Below are 27,871 nucleotides of genomic sequence, written 5' to 3' on the forward strand. Positions count from 1 at the left end.
AGAGAAATATTAGTTTGGCGATTAAAAAAATTCAACAATGAAAATTAACCAAGAGGAATGGGCAGAATGGCTTCCCCCACCCCATTAGAGAGCTTTAAGTAAAAAGTGAATGACCATTTATTGGTTATGATGTGGAGAACACTTTTATTCAGGGATGGATTGTATTAAATGATTTCTTAAGTCTGAGATTGTGTATAATTTACTTCTAAAACCAGAATGTAAACTCCCCTTAAGGGACTCTGAATTGTTTACTTTTGTATCTCCCACAGTGCTCTATTGATAATTAGTATTTTATAATTAGATAGTGAATGATCATCATTCAAGGTCAATATCTGTACTGACTAATTTAGATGCAGAAAGACTTATAAACAAAACCCTGAACCTTCTTTCATTTAGGAGGAGAATGTTAGCAAGATGTATACATCTATCTTCCTCTTCTTTATAAGATTTCCAGTAGAACAACCCATGTCCTTTTATTGATGGATAAATTATATAGATCAGCAAACTTAGCACATATTTGCACTATACAGAATTAAATAAATATTGGCTTCTGTCAAGGGGGAATATAATTTATCTTGAGAATTCATTATTGATTAAGGAAATGATAAATTTTAATTTAAAACAAAGAGCATGGCTGGCCTTCATAGAGAATAGGAAACTGCTAACCAAGTGTAATTCTGGGAAACTAGAGAAAAAAAATTAGGCCCACTCAAAAATCTCTCTCCTACTACTAGTCAGACACAGTATCTGAAATTCCCATCCTTAGAATTATATCAATTCATGTTTAAATATAAAGGATCTAGACATTAATCTTTTGGCACCTTTTATCAAATTTTTGGCTCAGCTCTCCTCCAAATCTACATACCCCCCATTCCACTGAAGTGTTCCCACTTATCAGTTCTGACCTACCATTGCCAGATGAGTCATATTCAGGGTTTGGTTCTTCCCTAATTAGAAGAGCATAAGAGATCCCTCACTGAGGAAGGCAATTGCTTCAGTTATCAAGGTCATCAACTGTGCCAAAGCCTCAGGTCTATTTTGCTGCACTCCTTTGCCCTGTCTATGTGTGCTTGTGAGTGGGTGTATTTCCTAGTGCCAGTCTGTCTGCAAAGACTTGTTTACCCATTTTGACTTTTTCTTCAGCGATTCCAACCTCTGGGTTTCTGCCTGCCTATTTCTAATTCACAGTTACTTCACCCTCTGGTGAAATGCTCTGATTTCTCCTCTCATAGCTATTTTATTCATGTATTATCTTGCCCTAACATTTCAGCTCATTTCTTTCCTGGTTGGCTTGGACCCCCTAGTCCTACTTTCTATTCTAGAGCTTCTGGTGGGTTGTTCCTGGGTCATGTTCTGTTCATGATCTGCAATCATCTTTAATTCTCAAGCAGGAATCTCATTGCAGGAATAATTCTGATGATCTAAGAAAGGAATGTAGGTTTGGTCATTTTGAAAAAGTTTGGCTAATACAGGGGTGGGAAAAAGAAATAACAGGAGAAATAGAAAAGAATAGAAGAAGAAGGTTTAAGTGTGATTTCTGGACAATGGGGGCAGCTTGGAAGCACTGAGAACTTAGTAAGAACTTAGGATAAAGTGGGAGGGCATAGTGCAAAGAATGTTAGATTCGGAAAGAAGATCTGGGTTCAAGTTCTGGCTCTAAGATTTATTTAGTGACCCTGGACAAGTGGATCATTTTCCTTATCTACATTGGGCTGGGATTGGGCTAGATGCCCTTTAAGATCTCATGCTTCTTTGAAATTACACTGTATCAATAGATCAACTAGACACTGTGGAGACAGAGGCAAAAAAAAAAACAGTCTTTGCCTTCATAGGGTTGTTGTTCTATTTTGAGGGAAACAATGTAATTCAATACAATACAATAAATGATAATAGAATATATAATAATTATAATATAAACAAATGTTATAGATAATAGTTATAGAATAATTTATAAGTAATGTAACACACATAAATAAAAATATGTATACAAAATAATTGTGAGATAATTTTTGTTGGTATGGTACAGTGACTAGAGTCATGAAAACCTGAGATCAAGTCAAGTCTCAGAAACTTGCTAACAGTGTGACCCTGGGAATATCATTTAACTCCTGTTGGCTTCAGTTTCTTCATCTATAAAATGGAGTTAATAATAGCACCTGCTTTCCAGGGTTGTTGTGAGAATGGAATGAGCTAATAAAGATCGCAAAGTGATTAGCACAGTGCCTGAGACATTGTAGTTGTGGTTTGCATATATGCATTGAGATCAGAAAAACTTCATAGACTGAACTGGATTTGGGGAGAAGATAAGGATCCCAAGAGCTAGAGAGGAGGAGAAAATGCTTTCCAAGAATGGGAGACAGCTTTGCAAAGGCAGAGTTGAGAGGAATGCTGTTTATGAGGGAAATTAAGCAGGCTATTTTGGGTTTCTTCCTTTATGACTCAAAATGGAGGAATGATGTGTAATGGAAAGTTAGACTGGAGCCAGATTTTGAAGGACTCTGAATGCCAGATATAAGTTTATCCTGAGGGTAATAGGAAGAAAAAAAAATGCTCCTGGAGCTTTTTGAACAGGGTAGTGACATCATAAAATCTCTGCTTTGAGACCCTTGGTGGTGATGATGGATTGAGGAGCAAGAGACATGAAGGAAGGAGCTCAAATAGAAGATCATCACAATTTTCCAAGTAAGAAGTAATGAGCATTTTTAATTAAAAGTAATTAGAACATTATATGAGTGGAAAAAGGAATAGTTTCAAGAGATTCTATGGAAGGAGATTTGATGAGACCTGGGAACTGATTGAGGCAAAAGGGAGAGTAAAGAATCAAGACAGGTTGAGGTTTTGAATCTGAGTGACTGATAAAATGTAGTGCCCTAAGTTCTACTTAGAACCTAATACAAACCCTGACAAGCTTTATTTTAAGTACTAATTTTAATAAATAAGCCCTGACTTTCATCATAAGGACAATTGTAAATTAGTTCTTTATAATATATTGCTTTTATAACATCTATCAATGATAAAATGACCATGAAGATGTGGGTGAAGTACTCAACATCTCAGTATTGGCTTCCTGCTTTCAATTTCTCTAGTGATAGGTCAATAGAAAGAAATGCTGATTTTGGTATAAAAGGATGTGAGTTTGAATTATTCCCCTGTCACTGCCACTAACCATCTCTAATGACTTTGATAACAATCCAAGTTTTCAATAGGCTTTAAAACAAGTGAGATCCCTAAAGACTAAAGTACTTCATTTTCATGACATGTGACAGGGTACAAAATTGTGCTATAATCCAATTCCATCTAAGAATTTCTATAATTCCAGAATGATTCTATTTCTCAGTATGCCAATATAATTATCAGAGCCCACCATTCTTTCAATGGAGATATGAGTTTCAGTCCCAATGAAAGTTTTAAAAAATCTCTAACCCTTTTTGGGGATGAATGATTCACAATCTGATGAAAATGCCAGATCTTACACACTCACTTGGATATATTATGGAATATCTTTGAATTTAAAAAATGAATTACGTCAATATAAATGAAATTTCCTCCAATTTTTAGTAGTCTGGTCTTTGTATTGTCTTACCCATAGCAAAACTTTTTCTTCATAATAATACTAATTAAGAACTGCAATTTTATTGATCTTTTCACTGTTCTTCTAACTTCAAGAAACCTATGTCATAGTCTAGATTAATTGATAATAGCCCCTCCAAGGTTCAAGACTCTTTCAAGACCATTACTTCTTTTCTAATAATTTGGTTGTTTCCCAACAAGAATTTGTCAAGGGTTTTTTTTAATTTTCAGTCATTCTTTCCTGATCTTATTTCATTGTGCGTTTGAATGATCCTATGATCCTTGAAATATTTGATTTACACATAGCAATAGCCACCACAGTAATACTGAGTGTTGCTTAAGAGCTACAACTTTTGCACATTTTCTAAAATTTCTTAAAATCAAAAATACAATGAAGGAGGACAATGAAAAATGTTCATCCAGCAGCCAACTGACAGTGCTAATGAAAGGTGAGCAAAAAGGTTCACTCTGGTTTCATCTGGCTATGGTCTAGCCTTATTAGTCAAGCTAATGTCAACAGAAGGCACATGCATGATCATTGAGATCACAAAAATCAAATTATATCAAAATTATTGCTTGTTCTAAGAAACCTACACAATTTTATATATCTTTCCCCTTGTCAGTTCATTCTCAACACAGTTCCAGAAGTAATATTCCCAAAGAGCAGTTCTATCAATCCTGCTCAATAAACTCCAACATTTCCCTGTTGCCTTGAGGATAAAATATAGACTCCTTTGTTTGACATTAAAAAGTCCTTTATTATATAGCTACAACCTAACTTTTGAGGTTTAACACATATTACATCCTTCTCATACATCTTACCTTCCAACCAAACTGTCCTTTTTGCCATTCCTTACATATGACACCATTTGTCATTTCTATGCCTTTTTACATGCTACCCCTTCCCTCACCTTCCTACCTCCCCTTGCTGGGAAAGCATTCTACTTTGAATTAGTCTCTAAGAATACTAGTTTCTTTCCAAGGTCAATTCAAGTGTCACTTTCTACTGGGAAATTTTCCTAAGTCCCACAGTTATTAGTGCCTCTCTCTCTTCAAATTATTTCATATTTACTTTGTATATATTCTATATTCAGGTATATATATTTTTATTTATTATATGCATAATATGTCCCAAGCTCATCAAAGGTGGAATACATTGTATTTTATATTTTTAATCCCCTATTCCTAGGGCAAAGTAGACAAGTGAAGACTATGGATTGGTGCATATACTCACAAATACACACATACATACACACACACACACACACACAGGTTCACATGACAAATCACTCATCACATCAGAAATGATAGATGTATTGGGGACAGTCTATCAACGGGGGAGAAAAAGTGCTGAATTGGTCAGATAGCAAAAATGATGTACATTAGATATTACTCCAAAATACCTGAAGTAGTGAAATGGGAGATCAAAAACTAGACAGGATTGTCCAACAATCTTGCTCTCTGGATGAAGATGGAAATTGAAAGTAGAGGATCATTAATTTAGAGATTCAGTGGATCTGCCATCACAGTATGATTGAACATTCAAAAATAGAATTTAGACCATTTTTTATGGTGCAGGATTTCTTAAATTGGTTGGGTTTTCTTCTAAGTCTCAAGATTACCTGTGAAATTCATTAAGGATATTTATTGGTTCCAGATAAAGTTCAAAAAATAAAGCAATGACCAAAAGTTACAAGGTCATAGATTTAGAACTTGAATGGACCTTGGAGACTGAGCCTAATGCCTTCCCTACACACAATCATTTTAACATATGGAAACCAAGACAGAGATAAAGTAACTCACCCAGGATCTGAGGCTAGATTTGAAAGCAGGTCTTCCTATCTCTAGGTCCAACATTTCACCCACTGTATGTCCTAGCTACAAGAAAGTCATGAGAGGTCTCTCTTCCATGCTGAGAGGGAGAATGATATTTCATAGTTAACTAGGATACAAAAAAAGGCATGATCGAAACAAAATATTTGAGCAATGTTTAAGGAAGAAAATACCTTTAGCTGAGAAAGTCAAAAACTATCCCTGGTCCTCTGTGGCAAATACGGGAAGAGCTAAACCCTAAATTCTAGCATTCATTCAGATGCAGATGCATTTAGTTGTTAGATATAACAAAATTAAGGGTCTGCAAAGCAATAGAATTATTAATGCTATGCTTACCATTTTCATCTCATTGGAATGAGTAAGCAACTGACTCAAACCACTAAGTTTTCAGCTAATAAACCCACTGTTTGGGTCTCATAGGATCCATCTGTGTGCCATCTGTTCTACATGATCCACTCAGAATGTCTTCTTGAGATGGAGTTTCTTCAGGATGCCAGCCACTCTTCTGTAGACTTCATTTTTCATGTCATTCTGAACATTCAAGGTAGCTTTTGAAGGGAGGTTACTAGGATCAAGAAGGCTTCATTATAATAAGCATGGATCTTGAAGGAAATCAGGAATTGCAATAGTTGAACATGCTCTCCCTTCCATAGACCTTCTAACCTTTCTGTGTTCTGTATTTCTTACTCTGTTGAAACATACTATTTAAGAGAAATGTTTTGAAACTACAATCAAATATTTTCTAAAGCCATCTATGTCCAAATATAAATGAAGACTCTAGGTTAGACTAGTTAATTTGGGTGTTTATATTCCCACATAGATTTCCCCTTAGTGCTATGTACTCAGAATTTCTCAGTTCTAATCCAATCCAACACTCACTGGGGAATACCTCTAAATGATGTTTTCCTTTAATGTCACTGTTAATGAGGTCAGTTTGCATTTCTCCAGTTATCCAAAATATTTCTGAAATGAACTTCTCCTTGTGGTTTAGGGCCACAAGTGGAGAAAGACAGTTTTTCTTCATCCTGTTGATTACCATTGGGAAATGATTACTTCTTCTGTACAGTTTCACACACAATAACTAATCAAATAATCCATTGGGGGAAAATAATTGGTTAACTATTAGATAAGCAGCTTAAATGTCAGACACAGCAATGTCTACAAATAGGAAAACAAAATTAGCACATTAATTATTTTTGTTTGCAGTTCTATTTGGGAAGGACAGTGATTTCTTTGCTTAAGGAAAAAATCTTTTTACTACAAGTTTCCTTATAAAAAGTATTCAGTAATCATGATTTCCTATATGGAAATGTGCAACTGGGATTTATACATTCTTTTTCATTTAACTCATGAAAATTATTTCTCATTGCCAAGAACAACTGAGTGCAATGAAATAAGAAATCCTAAATTTAAAAAAAGGAAGGAATCGGATAAACTTCAACTATAAATATATTAGCATTGTTATGAGGATGAAATGAGATTTTTGTCAAAATTAGCACAGTTCCTGGCAAATAGTAGGTATATAATAAATGCTCGTTTTCTTTTTCCTTTTTTTTAGGTTTTTGTAAGGCAAATGGGGTTAAGTGGCTTGCCCAAGGCCACACAGCTAGGTAATTATTAAGTGTCTGAGACCAGATTTGAACCCAGGTACTCCTGACTCCAGGGCCAGTGCTCTGTCCACTGCGCCACCTAGCCACCCCTCTTTTTCCTTTTCTTAATAAATTTACTTTTCACCCATTTTCACAGACAGTAGCTTTAGTTATAAGTCTTCATCCCTCATTTGACCAATGGAAAGCAAGAGATCAAGTTTGGGGATTTTTCATAAATGACAAAAATCTTAAATGGTATTATTTCCTCATCTCATCTGATCATTAAAACAGACCCCAGCTGCTCTTATCCCTATTTTACAGTTGAGGACAATGAAGCTGAGAGGATAGAAGACCTGCCCAGATTAACAGAGTCTGAGGCAGGATGTGAATCCAGTTCTTTTTTTTCTGATTCTAAATTTAGAACATTGGATTTGGTGACATCACTGAAGAAAATTTCTTCAATAGAGTAATTTGAGATGGAAGCCCAGGTTTAAGAGACTGAAGAGAATGAAGCAATGGGGTCAGCAAGTTATGTTATCTAATATTTGACCAATGACTATTCCCAAAATGAATTGTGGTTATTTTTTTAATTAGATGAGTGCCAGAGACTTTTAGTCCAATATTTCTAAACACATCATTTGCTTCTATTGGGAGTCAGCACTAAGGATGATAGGAGAAGGAAAAGAATAGGAAGAACATCTTTGTGGTGCCTTGGGATTTGCAAAGCACTTTATACATATATCATTTTATCCTCACAAAAACCCTAGGTGATAGCTATTATAATCTCCATTTTACAAATGAAGAAATTGGGGCAAGCAAAGATCAAATGACTTACTTAGGGTCAAACAACTGGTAAATGTCTGCAGAATTTGAATTTGATACCTCCTGATACCTCATTCAGCTCTGTATCTATCTCTGAGCAGCCCTGAAGTACAATAATACTTATTAATTATTCAGAATTAAATATTCAGAATTAGTCAATGAATCATTCAGCTCCTATTATATTCCAGCCTCTGTGCTACCTAGACATACTACAAGACAAGAAAGACAAAAGGGTTATAAAGACAAAAAAGAACCCAAATAATTCCTGCCCTTAAAGGGCATACATTCTATCAGAGCAAGGACATGATTTTATACATAGTTAAGTAAATAAAAGAGAATGTGGAATCACAGAGATAATGGTATAGTAGAGAGATAATCCTTGAAGACAAGAAGACCTGTGTTCAAGTATAGACACTGACTCTCACTAGCAATCTTCTAGGCAATCCTTTAAGACTTTATAGGATAGAGGCTGATTTGTATTAGTAGAAGTTATCTCAATTAGAATTTTCTTTACCAATGAAATTATGTGAAGAAAGCATTTCTACCTGGGGACATTAAGAAAGACCTCATGTAGGAGGCTGAGCCTTGAAGTAAGCTAGTGCTCTTAGGTGATCCCACATTCTAAAACACCTAGCTTCTAAATTCTGTTTCCCTGTATTGAGGAATTTAACTTGGTTAACCTTGATTACCTTAATTGTGATTGGAGGACTGTGCCCTGACTATGTAATTCTTGCATAAGAATAAGTTGTAGAACAGATTCAATTGCTACTTAATACTGGCAGACAATATTCAGGATTATAGCTCAGCATAAAATCTAAAATCATCAAACTCTTCTCTAGCCTTGGTACTACATTAAGAATATATTATCCAAAAAGAAGAGATACCATTGCATGGTTTCCTTAACAGAAAAGGGTTTTTTTTTGTTTTTTTTACCCTCTCACACTTTTTATTCCCTTTTGTTCTTATTTGTCTTTAATAACATGATTAATATGGAAATATTTTTAGAATAGTTATACCAAAAAACTAATGCTGAAAACCATATTTGCATGTAGTTGGAATTATAAATAACTAAATTCAAATTTTAAAAAAAGATTTTTTAAATTTCTAATAGAATAAAAAAATAAATTTTGAATTAGCTAGCTTGGAGGATTATAGAGTAATCCTAATACTTAGCATCACAAAGTAAAGAAAAGCATTACAGAGTGTCCTAATCATAATTCTTTAATAGTCTCTCTCAGATAGAGGCAGACTCTTAAAGTTGTGTTATAAACAAGTCTGCCAGGATATAAAATTATGAATCATAGTTCATCTCTCTCTTAAGGCAGAGTATATATCATCCTCCTTAGCAATGAGTGGGGGGGGGGAAGGAGGAGAATCTTAACTGAACAATTTTAAGTGGAGCATGCACCACTTGAAAGGAGGAACTTTAAGAAATAGCAGGGTGGATCACAATGAGTAGTGAATAAGTCAAGAAATGGATAGCCTCAAAGATGGCTTCACAGGTCACAAAGTCCTATAATGGAGAGATCTTCTAAACTGTTAAACTTTTGTAACATCTATGATCCTGTCTACTCATCTTTTAAAATAGGGGGTGATAATACTAAACTGCCTACTTTAACAGGGTTACTGTGAAGTCCAAATGATGATGTAGTATGAGTAAAGTGATTTGTAAACCTTAAAGTGTCATGAAAATGTTAGCAATTATTACGGGGGGGGGGGAGGATAAAACTGAATTTGTAGCCAAAAGACTTAGGATCAAATATAATTCTTCTATTTATTATTAGCATAACCTTGGGCAAGTCATATCAGCACAGTGGATCTCAAATTCTTTGCTTATAGAAAGAAAGATTGGCCTGTATGATCTTTTAAGGTTTCATCTAGTTCTAAATTTTAAAATTGTATGGTCCTAAAAAAGGGCTGTGTGACCATGTTAACATATGGCTAAAGTAACATGGAGAAAAAAGTAAGAATAAGTTGTAGAACAGATTCAATTGCTACAATTTATCCTCATGCATATTGAAATCATGGAGGAAGATGGATGTTATTAAGTTCATTGGGGAAAAATGAAAGAATTATCTGAAGGCTGGTCAATGGCAGCAACAAGTTGGAGAAAAAACTACACAAAGATGGAATAAGTCTTAAAAGAAGCTGATGAAGGAATTGTGATAGAAAAATGGTCTGAGAATAGCCACCATTAAAGAGTATGGCAAGGAATGTGATATTCTCATGAGAGCTCCAGATGTCTATTAAAATGGATAGATGAGGGGCAGCTAGGTGGCGCAGTGGATAGAGCACTGGCCCTGGATTCAGGAGTACCTGAGTTCAAATCCGGTCTCAGACACTTAATAATTACCTAGCTGTGTGGCCTTGGGCAAGCCACTTAACCCCATTACCTAGCAAAAACCTAAAAAAAAATCAATTGAAGGGTAGATTTTGGGTAAAAGAATAAAATCAGCAAAAAGGTACACAGTGAATCATGGAAGGTTAAGGCTGATGATATGGATATGCTGGTATTATATCTACAATTTAGTAAAACTAGATGCTTGGTATTGGAGAACCAGTGCAAGAATTACATTGTCAGGGCACAGTCCTCCAATCACAATTAAGGTAATCAAGGTTAACCAAGTTAAATTCCTCAATACAGGGAAACAGAATTTAGAAGCTAGGTGTTTTAGAATGTGGGATCACCTAAGAGCACTAGCTTACTTCAAGGCTCAGCCTCCTACATGAGGTCTTTCTTAATGTCCCCAGGTAGAAATGCTTTCTTCACATAATTTCATTGGTAAAGAAAATTCTAATTGAGATAACTTCTACTAATACAAATCAGCCTCTATCCTATAAAGTCTTAAAGGATTGCCTAGAAGATTGCTAGTGAGAGTCAGTGTCTATACTTGAACACAGGTCTTCTTGTCTTCAAGGATTATCTCTCTACTATACCATTATCTCTGTGATTCCACATTCTCTTTTATTTACTTAACTATGTATAAAATCATGTCCTTGCTCTGATAGAATGTATGCCCTTTAAGGGCAGGAATTATTTGGGTTCTTTTTTTGTCTTTATAACCCTTTTGTCTTTCCTGTCTTGTAATATGTCTAGGTAGCACAGAGGCTGGAATATAATAGGAGCTGAATGATTCATTGACTAATTCTGAATATTTAATTAAGAGAACTTGAGCTTAGTTTGGGTTCCAGGTTTAATGAAGTCAGGAAGAATTCTGAAAGCAAAGTCCTAAATTTTGAACTGAGTCTGTGTTCACCCTGGGTGGCAGCCAGTGGAAGTAGAATGGAAAATATGCCAAGGAGAATTTGGGAACTGTACTGAATCCAAGGGATTCATACATAGTGGAGCAGAAGGAACCCAAGGCCAGAGGTCACAAGGAAAGCAGATTCATGAGCTGAAGTTGGATCCAAAAGGCAGAGTCCCCTGGTGAGGAGAGACAGAAACTTGGGTTAGATACAATGCAAACAAGTTGAAGCAATGTTCATGTCAATGAGATGAGCAGCTCTTCTGCCTCAAGCTATAAATATAAATTTTTGCTTATATGTTGATTCTAGGACTCTACCTTCCACTCTTAGTAGAGGAAAATCCAAGTGATATTTGCTTTAGAATAGTCCTTAGACTGGCTATTACCATGTAGATAAATTTGCCACACTTTATTTCTCTCTATACATGTGATATTACTCCAAGCATCCTCTAGATAGAACCAAACACATAAGCAAATGAGTCATAGAGAATCTAAACTAAACTTTTCATTATAACTATTTGGAAGGTAGTATGGTATAACAGAATTCTAAATTAAATTAGGAGAAACCAGGGTCCAAGTACTGCCTCTGAAACCTGTTATTTCCCATTACCATGGGCAAATTGTTCAAACATTCTGAATCTTAGTTACCTCATTTGTAAAATGATGTGGCAATGGTGCCAAAATATATAGAGTGTCAGGCCTAGAGTAAGGAAGATCAGAGTTCAAATTCAGCCTCAGACACTTACTAGTGATGTAACCTTAGGCAAGTAATTCAATCCTACTTGTCTTAGTTCCTCATCTATAAAATGAGCTGCAGAAGGAAAGGCAAATCACTCCAATACCTTTGTCAAAAAAAAAAAAAGCACCCAAGATTTGGACACAATTGCCACAACTATACAACAATAAATGTATTATTAGTCTTGTAAGTTTATCATGAAGATCAAATGAAATGTGTATAAAATGATTTGCACGTCTTAAGGAAATATTTATATGTCAGTTGTTAGCATCATTTTTATGGGGAAATTGAGGACTGGGAAGTTAAATGGTTTTTCAAGATCAATTATTTCATGACAATCAGAATCTAGGTCTCCTGATCCCAGCCTGCACTATTCTAATTATGGTGACCTACCTCCACCATTAAAACAGCATTTTTGAAGGAAATGTCTAAGAATGGCTCAAAGAAAAATAACCAGAACAATTCATGTTTGACAAACTAAACTAGAACCAGTTATTTGCCCATAAGTTCCAATCAGCTCAGCATGGATTCTTTGGAAAAGTCTCTGTTTTTCGATTTGGTCAATTAATGATCAACCACATCCATTGGTGGAGATGATGAGCCATTCATTGGAGGAATTAAGCTAATATATTATTTCACATTCAGAGTTGTCTCTGTAACTAGACATGGTAGTGTTTCCACCTCTACCCCCTAAGGCTTCTATAATAACCTGAATTTTTAAAAATCACAAACCCATTTTTGAAAATGAAGCAAAAAGAGTCTGTGAGCCTATTCTTGCTTTTTTATAAAGTGATTTCTTTTTACCCCTCCTGCAGAAGTAATGGTTAGAAGAAGCACTTATTAAATCTTCTAGAAGATGAATTCTAATGATGAATTAGTTGGAGATGATAGTAATACTAGTTCAGATAAAGAGATAAAAAAAGCATTAAAGAAAATAAAGTCATCTTATTTTTTCTTCCTGACCTCCATTTCCAAGGAGAGCTTTACATTTGCTTCTTATTTCTTCAGTTTTGCTAATATAATCTAAGACCTATTTCATGGAAGGAAGCTTCATGAACTCATTAACCCAAGTTCAGATTGGGTGAACATTTACAATGTCAGTCACTAATGCAAATTCCCCAAACCTCTTCACTCTATAAAGTGAAACTGAATCATCTGAAAAACAACTTTTTAATAAGATCTTCCAAGGGGGAAATCACTCTAGGTCAATCATTCTCATTGCTTCCCAGTAGCCAGGAATACCTATGTCTATCATTGCATTATTGAGATGTCAAACTCCTTGAGCAGTTATATTCTCACCTCAACACCTCTACTAGGAATCAATGACCTTGGCAAAGAAACCTTGGGCACCTTCTCTAAGAACTCTTCATTCAATATAGAGAAAGGAACCCAGCAGTATTTGAAGGGCTGTTCTCAGTCTCTTTTACTAAATCTCCAATTCTTCATGTCTAGATAGATAGATAGATAGATAGATAGATAGATAGATAGATATACCATTATACCTCATTGTACAATATCTTTTTGTAGAATGCAGGCTTAACTACTGTAACTGCTTTAGCATTTTTGTGTAACCTTAGAACTTGGTATACTAACTGACATAGTGAACACTTAAATGTTTATTGATAGGCTGTTGATAGTTGTCTTTAACCATATGATTATAGTAAATAGATTTATTATTCATTTGACTTCTTTACTCAGTATCAATTCATAAAACCTTTCCAAATTTCTTTAATTTTTCATATTCATTATTTTTAATTATTTTATAATATTCCATTATATTCCCATATGTTATTCATCATACCCCAATCAACAGATCTACCTTGTTTTCAATTTTTTTAATACGTGTCACTAAGTATGTAAAGACAGAATTTTTTTTCTGTCAATAATCTCCTTACTTAGTGGAACTACTAAGCAAAAGGATATGTATATTTTTAAACATATTTTCCAAAAAGTTTGGACCAGTGACCAACTTTTGCAATGATGAGTCTGCTTAACCACTGCCTTGATTGCATTGAATTTTGTAATCTGCCCACTTCATGGGACTCAGGAAGAATCTAAGTCCAACTGAGCTACTTTTTTGATTAATAGAACTATCAAACACGTTATTCACATGGTATATAGTAACCTGAATGGCAAACCATTCCAATAATTTTGCATCAAATAGGACCACAAAGATTCGGATACAACTGCCACAATTAAACAATGACAACCACAAAGGCAACATTTTGAAGTGCTGCAATTGACTTTTGAGTCAAGAACTGGGTTACAATCCTGCCTCTGATGCTTTCTAAATTATGTGACCCTAATTAAGACACAAGCTCTCAGAGAAACTTTAACTCTATCATCTATAATCTCTAATTTTTCTTCCAATTCTGAATCTATGATTTATAACTCTAGGATTTGGTTCCTATTTTTGACCACACAGTTGTAGTAGGGTTGTTCTTACTCATAAATTTTTTCCAAGTCCTTAAACATTTTGGATGCCATACTTTTTATTAGGTGTTTACTGAAAAGATTTTTATTTCACTTTATTTCTCCCCTTCTTATTCTGTATATGTTGCTTTTTATGGAGCAAAATCTTTTTTATTTTTATGTAATCAAATCCATCTATTTCCTCTTTGTCATAGTGTTAGGGATTGTTGTGTATGGGAGCACTGTAAATTATCTTCACCTGGTATCCTTGAGCACCAGAGTCTTATCGTACTAGGTGCCACAGGGAGTGAGAGTGGATTAGAGACTGGGGAGGTATTTAAGCACTGGTATTTTGGTAAATAAATGGAGACCTTGGAGACCTTGGTGTATAGGGAGAAACTTGTCTTCCTTGTCTCCCACCCCCTCAACACTCACTTGGGGGAAAAAGATTGAGGGAGTCCAGAAAGGGACTCAAAATAATAGCTTGTTAAGAATTTATCCCTACTCCTATATAAAAATCCTCTAGGTTTGTTTTGTTTTTTAGGTTTGTTTTTTTTTCTTCAAGGCAATGGGGTTAAGTGGCTTGCCACACAGCTAGGTAATTATTAAGTGTCTGAAGCCAGATTTGAACTCGGGTACTCCTGACTGCAGGGCCATGCTCCATCCACTGTGCCACCTAGCCACCCCTAAAAATCTTCTAGTTTTATACAGTGATTTTATATATTTATATCACTGATCCATTAGAAAATTATTATGCATATGCAATGAAGGTTGATCTGAACTATCTTTCACCAAACTGATAACTAGTTTTCTTAACCAAATTTTGGTAATGGTTTTCCCCTGTGTTTTATGATCCTACATTTAATAAACAATAAAATATTATAGCTGTCTAACTTTATATCATTGTTGACTTATTCAGCTGAACTATTTTTTCTATCTTTTATCTAATATCTAGGAGTTCTGATAATTACTGCTTTGTAGCAAAACAATGTTCCAGGAATACTGTAATTTGTCTTTGTATTTTTGACCTTTTGTTCTTCCACATGAATCATATTATTATTCTAATTCTATAAAATATGTTGTTGGCACTTGTCATGGTATAACATTAGCTCTCATAAGTTTAAATTTAGTAGTGGTAACATCTTTACTGTGTAGAATTTTGACTTTACAATGAACAAAGGCCAAAGAACTGTCATTCTCTTTTTACTTTTGTAGTTGTTACCTAATGTCTCAGGAGGTGAATTTCCAGCTGTTTTATATATTTCCTCATTATTCTAAGTGAAATTTCTCTATCACCTTTTCCTAACTTTGTTGATTATACTTTGGATAATATTTTTGGTGATTCTATTGAGTATTCTAAAATAAACCATATCATCCACATGTAGGTATTTAGCCTCCACTTTGCCAATTCTTATTCCTTTTGCAAAAGGGGAAAAGTTGTTTCCTTTCACAGAAGCATATGCTTTACTTTAGCCCTTGGAAAGCACAGGTGAGGCTGAAAGAGATATTCAAAGTTTAATACCTGCGCTAAGACATTAGCTGCCTATCCAAGCTCAAGATGAACCTGCTTTATCCATTTACACAGGTACCGAAAGGACATATTTCTTTCAGGGTCTAAGCCTCCTTTTAACCCCTCAACAGGTACATGGATTCTGGAATTTTCTAGTTTTTCCTATCAGAACCTCAGATTGGGCTCTACTAGAATGAATATATTTCCCAACAACAATTCATAACATATTTACTTCACATTGATACTCATACCATTGAAATGATAATCTTCACTATTTTTAGAGACCTAACAAGATTATTCACTTACACAGATTAGAATAAATTTTATTAAAACAAAATAATCTGTTATGATCCCAATAGTTGCCCTTAATGAGTTTTCATTTCTTCAGTGCCTAATAAAAAATGAAGGGAAAAATACCAGGAGAAATTGTCAGGTCCCTAAGGTTTCCAAATTCCAACAATGCATTACTTTATTTTCTGTGCTACCATAGATAGCATTTCTGTGTCCCCTTTTAAGAGTGAAGGGTTCTAAGGTCTCCACTCATATGTAATGTTGGCTCTTGGGTTCAGATATATTCTACTGCTAAGGAAAAGTTCCTTTCAATCCTTTTGTTACTATGTTGTAATCCTACATAAGTCACTTCTTAGTTTCCTCAGCCATAAAATGAGGGTAAATGATCTCTAAGATCCCTTTCTAGCTATAAATCCTATAAACTTCAATATGTCTAGTCTGAAGTCTTCCAATAGTCACCCTCCTCCTACCAGAGATGTTTATTATGTACTAGTTATATAATCTTTGCCAAGTCATTTTAAGTCTGAGGACCTATCTGATCTGTGTGGTGCCTCCCATCTCCAAATCATCTGATCCTAATGAGCAATCCTCAGTGTCTGCAACTATAAACTAAAGTAGAAAGACAAGATGACCTCTGAATTCTTTTCCTTCTCTAATATTATGTGAAAATTCTAAATATTCTGGATCTTGTATTTTATCAAAAGTTTTCTAACTAGAGATATGATTATATGGATGTTACATTTTGTTTTTCTATTGAACTTTATGTGATCATAATAATCAACTTTTTGAATAATTTGTTGTATTCTGTTGTATTTTTGCACTTGTGTTCCTTAATATTATTGATCTTTAGTTTCCCTTCTCCTTTATCCTATATTTGGAGGAAAAAATATCTAAGACTTGGTTAGAGTTCAAGCTTCTCTATTTGCAAGAACTATTTATATTGCATTGAGATACTTGCTCTTTAAACATATTGTCTTTTATACATCTACAGATTACTTTTTAGCATAGTTGTTTATTGATTATTTGTTTTGTTTTATGGCTTTATTTTTTTCATTTCATAGTTTCTAGAAATTTCACTGTTTTTACATTTTCAATTTTAATTGCACAGGATTATACATAATATTCTCTAAACTTAATTTATTAATAGTTATTGGAAGTTCCCTCTGCTCATTGTTATTTTCATAATTTAGCTGTTATTTAATAAATTTTTAATTTTATTACTCTAAAATCTTTTAGTTCAATTTTTTTAGTTTTCAATTCTATTCATAATAATTGTCTCTAATTTTTTAAATCAAACATTCCTTTTCTCTCTTGTTCACATAAACATGAAAGAAATAGAACTATCATAATTGTATTACATACTTTATTTTTTTTTAGGGTTTCTTTTTTTGTAAGGCAATGGGGTTAAGTGGCTTGCCCAAGGCCACACGGCTAGGTAATTATTAAGTGTCTGAGACTGGATTTGAACCCAGGTACTCCTGACTCCAGGGCCGGTGCTCTGTCCACTGAGCCACCTAGCCACCCCTACATACTTTAAATGTACTATTTTTGTGATTATATTGTGTTTTTAATTATTTATTTAGCTGGCTCTTTGATCTAATCATTCTCATACAAAAAATATTGTGGGTTCTGAGGAAGTTTGTATATTGAGATTTCATTTTCTTTCCTAATTACTATCATAATTAATTTTAATCTCTAAAAATAGAGTTTAAAGCTTCAAATTGTATCTCATATATACATATATATATATATATATACATATATATATATATATGTTTCTTATGCCCTACAATGAGATTGATTTTTGTAAATCATTGCCTAGTGCACATTTGAATAATAGATACCTTTTCTAGGAAACCCATTCTACTCTTACTGTATATCAAATATAATTTTTCTAGAATTCTATTCTGTTCCTCTAATTTTTATTTAATTTTGTTTGCCTGCATTCCAAATGTAGACCACTATTAAACTCTACCTCTATTTAAATTTTCTCCTCAGATCCTTTTGCAATTAACTTTCTATTTAAGATTTTAGTTAGTATGTCTTCAGGTACCCACATTATTGCAGATTTGCCATGATTTTCTTAATGATCTTAAACTTGAAATCAATTTATCTGAAATCATAACAACAACCACTGGGTGCTTTATGAGTAATTTATTCCACATATTCATCACTCTCTTAATAAGAAAATCTTTAAAACCTGAATTCCAGCAATTATTTTAATTTCCCCTAGAAGAGCTGTATTCTTTCCTGCTTCACTGAGGCTGAAGAAGAATGTGGGCCTTGTCCAAGAGCAAGCATCTAATCCTAAAGTGCCTGAGTAGGTGTGGTTGGTGAGAATTTTGACCATGCTTCCTTTCTGGCTAGAAGACCGTGAAGTAAAGACAGTTGTTTTCCATAGATATCTGTTAGTTGCCTATCTATGAGATGGCATGGATAAGCAAGCAAATGATTACAGGGAGCTGTAATTTCTTTTTTTTTTGTTTTTTTTTTGCAAGGCAGATGGGGTTAAGTGGCTTGCCCAAGGCCACACAGCTGGGTAATTATTAAGTGTCTGAGACTGGATTTGAACCCAGGTATTCCTGACTCCAGGGCCAGTGCTTTATCCACTACACCATCTAGCTGCCCCGAGCTGTAATTTCTAATGCAGAATGAATAATCCTGAGTAATTTGCATCCATTGACAAGAGGCTGAATCCAAAAATATCTTACCAAAGGATACCCCCCCAAAAAATTTATCCAAAAGTTGAACAGGATGTCTTGGTACAGAGAGTTGACTTTGCTGAAGGTCTTCAAAACAAAATGAATTATATAGCTAGCCACTTGTCAGGTATGTTATAGAGAAGGTTATAATTTAGCTACAGGCTGAACTACAGTCTTTGAATGTTATTTTAATTCTGAGATATGATTGTTCTAAATCTTTCCTTTCTTTTCTAGGGCATCTTGTGAATTCTACTGATCTATTTCTGGGAAATTTTTCTTAAGAGGTTTCCTGAAATATAGTGGTCAGACTTTCTTTGCATATTGTGGGCAATTTGATATCTCAGCTAATCTGCCCAGCCTCTGCTTTCTAAGTCCATTAACTTCATGGGTAAATTTTTCAAGACAATTTCCAGTCAAAGTTGTCCTTGTTGGGGGGCATTTTGCCTCTTCTGTTCCTTTTACCCTTAAACCTAGAAAATCTGTGTCTCATTTAGTCTTATTGATTGTAAGTCTTTAGTCCATTCTCTCCCATTTTTCTCTAAGTTCTTGAATTTTATTAGCAATTCATCTTTTCCTATTTATGCATTGTCAAATTCTCCATTTCCTTTAAAGTGTTTTTTATCTAAATTGATATGCATTGAGTTAGATCCAGCTTCATTTCTTGGGTCATTGTTGAAGCCAATTGGCATTTTTTTTTCCTTCTGATGGTTTTTCTTCGGAATTTAAAAATATATATGATGTTTATCATTTTATTTTTCCCATCTCACACTTCTCCCCCACTTCCTTATCTTAAAAATCCCTTTTCATTTGAGTGTTTTTGGATGCTCTACTTCATTTCTTTCATTCCCCATCTATTTATTTATTTATTTGAATTTGAACCTATGGGAAGGATTGGGGAGTTAGGTTCTTTCACAATCTATCACTCCATCATATTGACAAATATTTTACCTGACATAGTTCGCCCTCTTTTCATTACCCATCTTAAAAGCCCCCAATAACATTGTTTTATCAAACCAAAGGACCTATATATTCAAAGCATAAGGCATTTCATAAAATATCAAACAGGAACATTCTTAACTCTGATCCTGAAAATGGTTTCCCCTTCTCCACATGAGCCTTCTGGAGATAGAGGTAAAGACCTGCTCTAGGCTACAATCTCCACATGACAAAAGAATAACTGTACCTCAGATCATTTCATCAGGGTATTAGATAAATGTTGACATCAATATTCATTGTGTAAGATTTTGACACCAACTTGACCAGCCTGAAATTTTCTAGAGAGAGGAGCGAGCATACATACACACATACACACACACACCACACACACACACACACACACAGATAGACAGAGATGCTCACAGAAACACAGAGACACCAAGAGAGACAATGAAAAATACAGTTAGAGACAGAGAAAGAGAATTAACTCACAAACAGCATGAGTCTCATTAGGCTTTGCTAGTTTAATATCCTTTCTTTCTGTGTTCAGTAAGTATAAAGAACATTTCTCAAGGCTTGAGCTTCCAATACACTTTCTAATCTATTCTTCTTAGACCTCTGATATTTATATCAGAGTCTGCCTTGCATCCATTTTGCATGGCATAGCAGACTAATGGAATGTGAAACTTCCTTATATATCACTGAAGGCTAGGCAATGGCAAGTATCTCTCCTAGCTGCTAGCCTATTCCTTCTCTTTACATCTCTAGTACTCTAAAATCCTTCCAGCTTAGAGGGGTCCCCACTATCTGTGTCTATCCACAGCCTCCTTGGACAGAGACATTCTAATCCAAAGATTTATATGTACATCACAGATCTAAGGAGAAGCTCCTCAAATATGTTCTCATAAAGTCTAGCCCTCTGCTACTCCCATTTTTTTTCCTTCTAGCTTTTTCTTCTTTGACCACAAAGAACAAGTCTAGCCTATTTTCCATAAGAGAGTCCTTAAAAATATTGGAAGTTAGCTAGCTAACTTTTCCAAGCTAAACATCCTAAATTTCTTCAAGTAATCCTCAAGGCTTTTTATCATGCTAGTCATCCTCCTCAGGACTTTGAAAAATACAAAGACCTACTTATGAATATGCTATCAGCATAAACCATTGCTGTTCCCTTAAACTCTATTTTGGAATAAATTGACTAATATTTTACCTCATTAGACTTTCTTTAGAAACATCTGTATTTGTGCCAATAATTCTGATGACACTGTGTATAATGGCAAACAGAAGCAACTGGGGTGAGCAATCTAAAAAAATTCCTTGCTCCATCAAAGTGAATGTTGGAATCAAAAAAAGACTAATTGTAGTTAGCCTTTCACAGACTCAAGTTCTCTTGTTCTTTTATCATAAAGTTTCCAAGAAACAGTTCAATATCACTAGATGATTTCTGAAAGTACCTTCCAATTCAAATATATTATGCATATACTTCATAATCCTGGACAGCTAGGTGGTGCAGTAGAAAGAGAACTTGACTTGGAATCAGGAAGACTTATCTTCCTGAGTTCAAATGTGATCTCAGACACTTACTAGCTGTGTGACCTTGGGCAAGTCATTTAACACAGCCTCAATTCCTCATCTGTAAAATGGCCTGGAGAAGGAAATGGCAAATTTCTTTGCCAAGAAATGACAGTCTCAAATAGGAATCATGAAGAGTTAGATACGATTGAAACGACTCAATGACAATAGCAAAACATCATCTTTCAGTGTTTTTAGCTACTGATGACCCATGGGGGTCATTGTGCCTGATCTTTCCAAGGCTGTAGGGGTCATAGTCTATTCAAAGACCAAAAGTATTATTATCAAACTTAGGTACCTGGAACAATGTCTAGCCAGCTGAAAGTCCTGAAGATAATACTTACTGATTTGAATGAAGATGATGGGGTGATGCTGTCAGAGAAGAACATAAAAGCCAGGGAATTAAACTAGGTGTTCAAAGCACAGCGGATTCAGAGGGGTGTCCTAGTGGAGCTTACAATAGTCCTGAGAGATTACTGTTCATTCAGTTTCCTGTTCCCTGGTTTTTGTTTTTATGAAAGCCCTGCCTAAGAAGGCAGGGTTCCTTAAAGTCTTGGAAGTCATTGAGACCTCCAAGCTCACACACTGAGCAAATTCCTTGGAGGTAAAGCCTATTTCAGACAAAATGTTTATGAGCTTCAGGAAGAATTCTGAAATGAGCCATGCCACCTTTCCCACTGCTTGTAAGCTTGTGTTCTGTGCATTGACCTCCTATTTTCAGGGCAGTTCATCTTGTAGCTATAATTGGATGCATGCTAATTGTTCTGTTTTGTCTTAATCTTGTTTACTCAAGGTAGATTGGATTAAATTTGGGTGATTGTATTTGCTTTCTTACCTGTGACTGAGGGTAGGATTTTAATAGTTACCACTTGTCTCCTTTGAATGTTTCATTAGCATTGTAAGTCTTTGTGCCTGTTTTTTGGGGGGGGAATATGTATGTACATATATATATATATGTGCATGTATGTAGAGATGCATACAAACATATATCTTGAATATCATTGAGTATGACAATCATAGCAATAAAAAAGGAAAATTAAGGAGGAGCAAATGGAGTGCAGCAAAGTGGAGCTGGATCATGAGAGGAAGGATTGCCTGATTTAAAGGACTAAAGAATCATAAATTTAGGCAGTCAATAAACTTTTATCAAGTATCAATTATGTACAGCACTGTGCTAAACTGAAGATAAAAAGAAAAGCAAAAAACAATCCCTGACTTCAAGGATCTTAGCACCTAATTGGGAGAGGAGGGGCAGAGAATATACAAACTCTGTGTGTGTGTGTGTGTGTGTGTGTGTGTGTGTGTGTGTGTGTGTGTGTATCTGTGTATATGCATGTGTATATATGTGCTATGTTTATGTAAAATTTTAAACTGAGACAATTGACCAAGAGAATGCATTTTTCTTAAGGCTCATCAAGAAAGGTTTATTAGGGATGGAATTTTAACTGGTACTTGAAAGAAGTCAGGAAGCAGAGGTGAGGAGGGAAAGCATTTTAGGCATTTAACCAGTGAAAATGGTTTAAGTCTTTACATGGCTCACTAATTCATATTTCTTCTTCCCTTTGGAAGAAGACCCTTGGAAAAGGTCAACTACAAGACCACTACCTTTCCTCTCATTTTCTTTTTAACTCTCTTATCCAGTTTCTAACTTCCTCATTTAACCAAAATTGCTCTTTCCAAAGGAGCAATGATCTCTGAACTGCTTACTCAATTGCCTTTTTTCTCAGTTCTCATTGTTTTTGACCTTTCTGCTCCCTTTGACATTGTTGATCTTCCTTCTCTTGATAACCTCATCCCCATGACAAGGAACCATAGAAATCAATTAGTCCAAGAATCTCATTTTACAGATTAGAAAACTGAGGCCCACAGAGGTTAAATGACTTGCCCAACATCACACAACTAGTAAATATTTAATATGTGTATGGGAGGGTATTATTCAAACTCAAACCTTTCAGACACCAAGAGCAGCCCCTCTTCACTAAACCACACTTCCTCTGTTTGTGTGCATAAATTCTATTTCAGGACCCAATTCTAAAATGCCAAACTAATTCTTTCTAAGAATAGGTACAAGAGGAGGTTCTAACCCTTAACTCACTCTATAAGAACATAGGTCTTGAATAAGACTGAAAGATGAAAGGACAATGGGAAAGAGTCAAAGGCTCTCTTCTGGCTCTCCAACCACTTTCCTTTCTATTAGGCCAATGTTACAAGAGGGAAGCAAACCCTAACATATCAGAACATAGGCATCTTTTACAATACTGAGCCTTTGAATTCTTTTAATCTATACCCAAAGGCTAAGGTGACTGGGACTACTTTAGCTATGCCATGGAAAGAGGGAAAGTTGATGCCCAAGCAGAGGTATGTTGATAAATGTGTAACTGACTCTCCAAAAATATTCTGTCCATCACTTTACATCTAAACAACCAACTAATAAATCAAATGCTGATGTGTAGACTTTGTCAATTCCCAAGATATAAATCCTCCCATTGAAAAGCTAACCATCATAGCTCCCATGACAGGAAGGCTTAGAGTACCTCCATGTTACCATTCCCAACACAAAGAGTTGAGTTCAACATCCCACTCTTGAGGGACAGATATGCATTCTGTCCATCACTTCTATCTACCTAAGGATTCATTTGGGGGTCATTTCCTCATAACATAAGATAATATGAGTAGCATTATCTCATGACATAACATGAAGTATCTGCCTTATAGGACTGTTGAAGGTTTAAATGAGTATATAAAAAGAATTTTATAATTCTTAAAGCAATTGATAAATATCATCTATTGATGTAGCTGTTCCTAATCTTTCAAAGGAAGGAACTAAACTAAATTAAACTCTTATGTTCACTCCAGTTTTTATGCGGATCAGAGAGTTGAAGGACCTGGTAATGTTTAGTTTGAGGGAGATAATTAAAAACAACAACAACAACAATAATAACTAGCATTTATATAACATCTTTAGGCTTACAAAGCTCTTTACATGTTATCGAATTTGATCCTTGCCTGGATAGTAAGTGCTATCATTCTCATTTTACAGATGAGGAAGCTGAGTCTTAGAGAAATGAAGGGGACTGGTACAGGGTCATTCATCTAAAATGCATCTGAGGCAGAATTTGAATACAGGTCTTCCTGATTCCAAGTCTAACAGTCTACCTAAAGAATTGTCATATAAATAAGTATTGAACTTGTTCCATGCAGCCCTCCAGAGAAAGACAGAGGGGCAAGAGAGTGAAACTGTAAAACAGCAAATTTATGTGTCATATAAGCAAAGGATGGCTATACAAAAGTGAAAAAAACTGGTAGTCTTGGAAGGTAGTGAGTCCTCTCTTACTGGTTGCCGTCAGTTGGAGACTTATTCCAGGATAATTTAGCCCTCTGCAAAATGGCAAAACTTATTGACCTTCATAAAGACAATTCTACCAATCACAGTCAGAGGTCTTCTATTCAGGGGATTTTTCACTAGTAAGAAGTGAATTTTAAGAGATCTGATCACATTTTTCCCTCCTCATTGATCAAAAGTTCATATGTAATAGGTGTTAAGCTAGAGTTTAGAATTGTAGATGTGTCTACTACCAACCACTCTTACCTAGGGACTAGGAAATAAATAGTAAGCTGGGTTGGCACTGTTCAGATGAGCAGCTGTAGGGCAGATCCATCACAGCCTTCAAAAGACCATAGATCTACAATTAGAAAGGACCTCAGAATTCATCTAGTAACAACCTTAAATTTTGTAGATGAGGAAACCATGGTCCAGTGACACAACCAAGATCACAATAGGTAGCAAGGATCCCTAAATGTGTGACTCTAGAAAGAGTGTTCTTTCCACTGAACCATTATTTTTCTAGTCAGCTTACTTCCGTAATTAGCTGTAGTTAAATTGTTTCAGTTTTGTTCAACCATTCATGACCCCATTTTGGTGTTTTCTTGGCAAAGAAATTTCTTGTCATTTTCTTCTGGAGTTCATTTTACAGATGAGAAAAGTAAAGCAACTGGAATGAAGTGATTTGCCGAGGGTCCCACAGCTAGTAAGAGTCTGAGGCTATATTTGTACTCAAGAAGATGAATCTTCCCAAATACAAGTCCAGTGCTCAATCCATTGCCCCACCTAACTACCTGTGACTTTATGCTTTGGTAAATTGTATTTATGTGTGTGTGTGTGTATGTATAACATATATTTACTCACAGAAAGGGAGAGGGCAGGAAGAAAGGATGATAAAAATACTAGAGAAGGAAAAAATCATTTTAAACCAAGCTGCCTGTGTTTCTAGACTTTAGCTTTCCTCCAAAGCTTAATGTTTGAGTTTTAAATAAGGATAATTTCCTGCTTTGTTCTAAAAAAATGTGATTAGCCCCAGAGCAAACTGTTAGCCTGGTCAAGAGCATATATAAATACATTTAGGTGGTTCTGTTATGTTATGTTAGGGTCTGGCAACCAAACCCAAACTCTTTCAGTCAAAGACAATAAGTGAATTGGAACCCATTAGCTCATCTCACAAATAAAAGCCATTGTAAGCAATGAATTGACAACCTTGGAGGAGAGTAGAAACCTTACTTTCTTCATATTCTACCTCATTCTGTCTTCTGCCCCAAACCCCATGCACAATTTGAAGGTATAAGGCCCCAGACACATTTACTGGCCACTAGGCTTTTGGGAAGAGGAAGCCAAATTTTCCCTGAAACAAGCTAGGAGTAGCAATCTCAGTATTACAGGAAAGGCAATATAGGTTGGGTTGGGTTTTTTTTCCTTAGTGGGACCTTGAGAGTCGTGGAGGGAGTAAGGGAATTCCTTTGAGTTTCCTCAGAGCACAGTGACAGACCCTACCAGAGTACTACCAGTGCAGTACTAGAAGCTAAAAGTCAACATTCTTCAGAGTCTGGTTCTTGGCCCTAACTCTCAATGGTTATGCCAACAGATCACAAGCTCTAGCTAGGCCTATATAGCTAGAAAGATTTGGAATTAGAAGGATTAGCAATGTGTTCCAAGAACCGGAAGGGCAAAACAGAGAAAGCTCTTCACCAGAAGGTTAGCTACCAGGTCTTTTGGCCACAGAAAGTCAAGAAACTATGTCCCTCAGGTATGTAGTGGTTGCAATTCAAATTGGAAGAGTTCCTATACTGACAAAATCACAAATCTTTTGAATTATTGAAGAAAACCAGAGCTCATTCATTTTACTCATAGTAGAAATATGTAGGCCATTTACTCTTATTCTGTGTAAAATTTGAGCAGTCCTGGATATCTAATTTCCTAGCTCACAACAGAAGAGACACTGCTGGAGAAAAACCATCAATAGAAATAGCTAATAGCATGGCAGCAAGGAAGAAAAATATTATTAATAAATATTATTTAACAAATATTTAAAATTATTCAAAATATTTTACTTAAACTGACTGTTCATGGGAATATTTATTTAACATTTAAAAGGAGGGCAAAACTAAGTAAACAGAAAAAAAGAAATGTGTATCATTTGTATCAAACTGCTTTTTTCAGGATCAAAAAAAAAAAGACCAAATCTTTTTAGAGTTGGAAATATATTACTTAAATGGATTCTATTTTTTATTTTAATGAACTTTAATGGATCCTATAAAGAGTGAAATTTTTTTTGACAGACTTTATATTTGTATGAGAAATTATATATTTAGATCTAGTCATGGGACTACAAAAACTGGAACTGGAAGAGCATCTCTGTATTGGGGAGAAGGAAAAGAAATCTAAAGAAAGAAAGTGTAAATTAATAGTCTGGATAGTGAATTAGAAGAATAGCTAATATACTATGGGGAGCTAAGTGACACAGTAAATAGTGTTCTGGACCTGGAGTGAGAAGGACCTGAAGTCTCAAATACTTGTTCGATGTGTGACTAGCCAAGTCATTTAAGTTATTTGCCTCAGTTTCTTTATCTGTAAAATGAGCAGCAGAAGAAAATGACAAACTACTCCAATATCTTTGCCAAGAAAACTTCAAATGGGGTCACAGAGTCAGAAACAACTAAATAACAACTAATAATATATTATATTCAAAAAGTACAGGAGACCAAAATAATTCTGTACTTATAAAAGAGCTCTAGTTTCTGTCAGTTTTCACAACATCAAGGGTTCTCAGCTAATAAATAAGTAATGAATGCCTACTGTTAAATTAGGCTAGTTTAATAGGCTGATTATTTTACTTATTAGTCCTGATCATTTACATTACTAGGTTCTGTTTATTTTAAGTTATTCATTCTACATATTTATATTTCATTCATTTTACATTATCTCCTCAAGTCTTGCCTGTTTGATTTGTGAATATCAGACATTTTTTACTTTTAATCTGGGTTATTTAATCCCATTACTAAGAAGAGGATGTTATTATACCATTAATATTATATTAAGAAGTTATTATAATTGGTTTGGGGTTTTTCTTTTTTAAACTTTATTTTTACCAGAAGGAATTGTAAGAATCCTAATCATACTTAAAGCAAAAGTAATTTTAAACATCATTTCCACCAAACATCTAAACTATTCATAGCTGGAGAAAAATCCAAAATTCTATTACTTAAAAATGGGTTTTATCTGGGACATTGCACTTATGAAATGATACTTTATACTGTCTGAAACATTGATGATAATAGGATTCACTTTCAAACAAAACTCACTGGCAAAAATATGTGACATACTG

The 27,871-nt window shown here is 34.9% G+C and overlaps 1 long non-coding RNA gene across 2 annotated transcripts in view; it reads left to right on the plus strand.

Moving 5' to 3' along the window:
* LOC141504397 (uncharacterized) overlaps positions 1 to 27,871 on the plus strand; it is a 164,258-nt gene that overhangs the window by 22,684 nt on the left and 113,703 nt on the right. The window contains exon 1 of one of the 2 annotated variants that reach the window (XR_012473351.1): positions 25,716 to 26,293. The exons of the other annotated variant lie outside the window; for it this stretch is intronic. This is a non-coding gene — a long non-coding RNA (uncharacterized LOC141504397). Of the gene's footprint in view, positions 1 to 25,715; positions 26,294 to 27,871 lie in introns of those variants that run through there. 2 annotated transcript variants of the gene reach the window in all.

The sequence above is a fragment of the Macrotis lagotis genome, chromosome 1 (genome assembly GCF_037893015.1).
Source record: "Macrotis lagotis isolate mMagLag1 chromosome 1, bilby.v1.9.chrom.fasta, whole genome shotgun sequence".
In the NCBI taxonomy this organism is placed as follows: domain Eukaryota; kingdom Metazoa; phylum Chordata; class Mammalia; order Peramelemorphia; family Peramelidae; genus Macrotis; species Macrotis lagotis.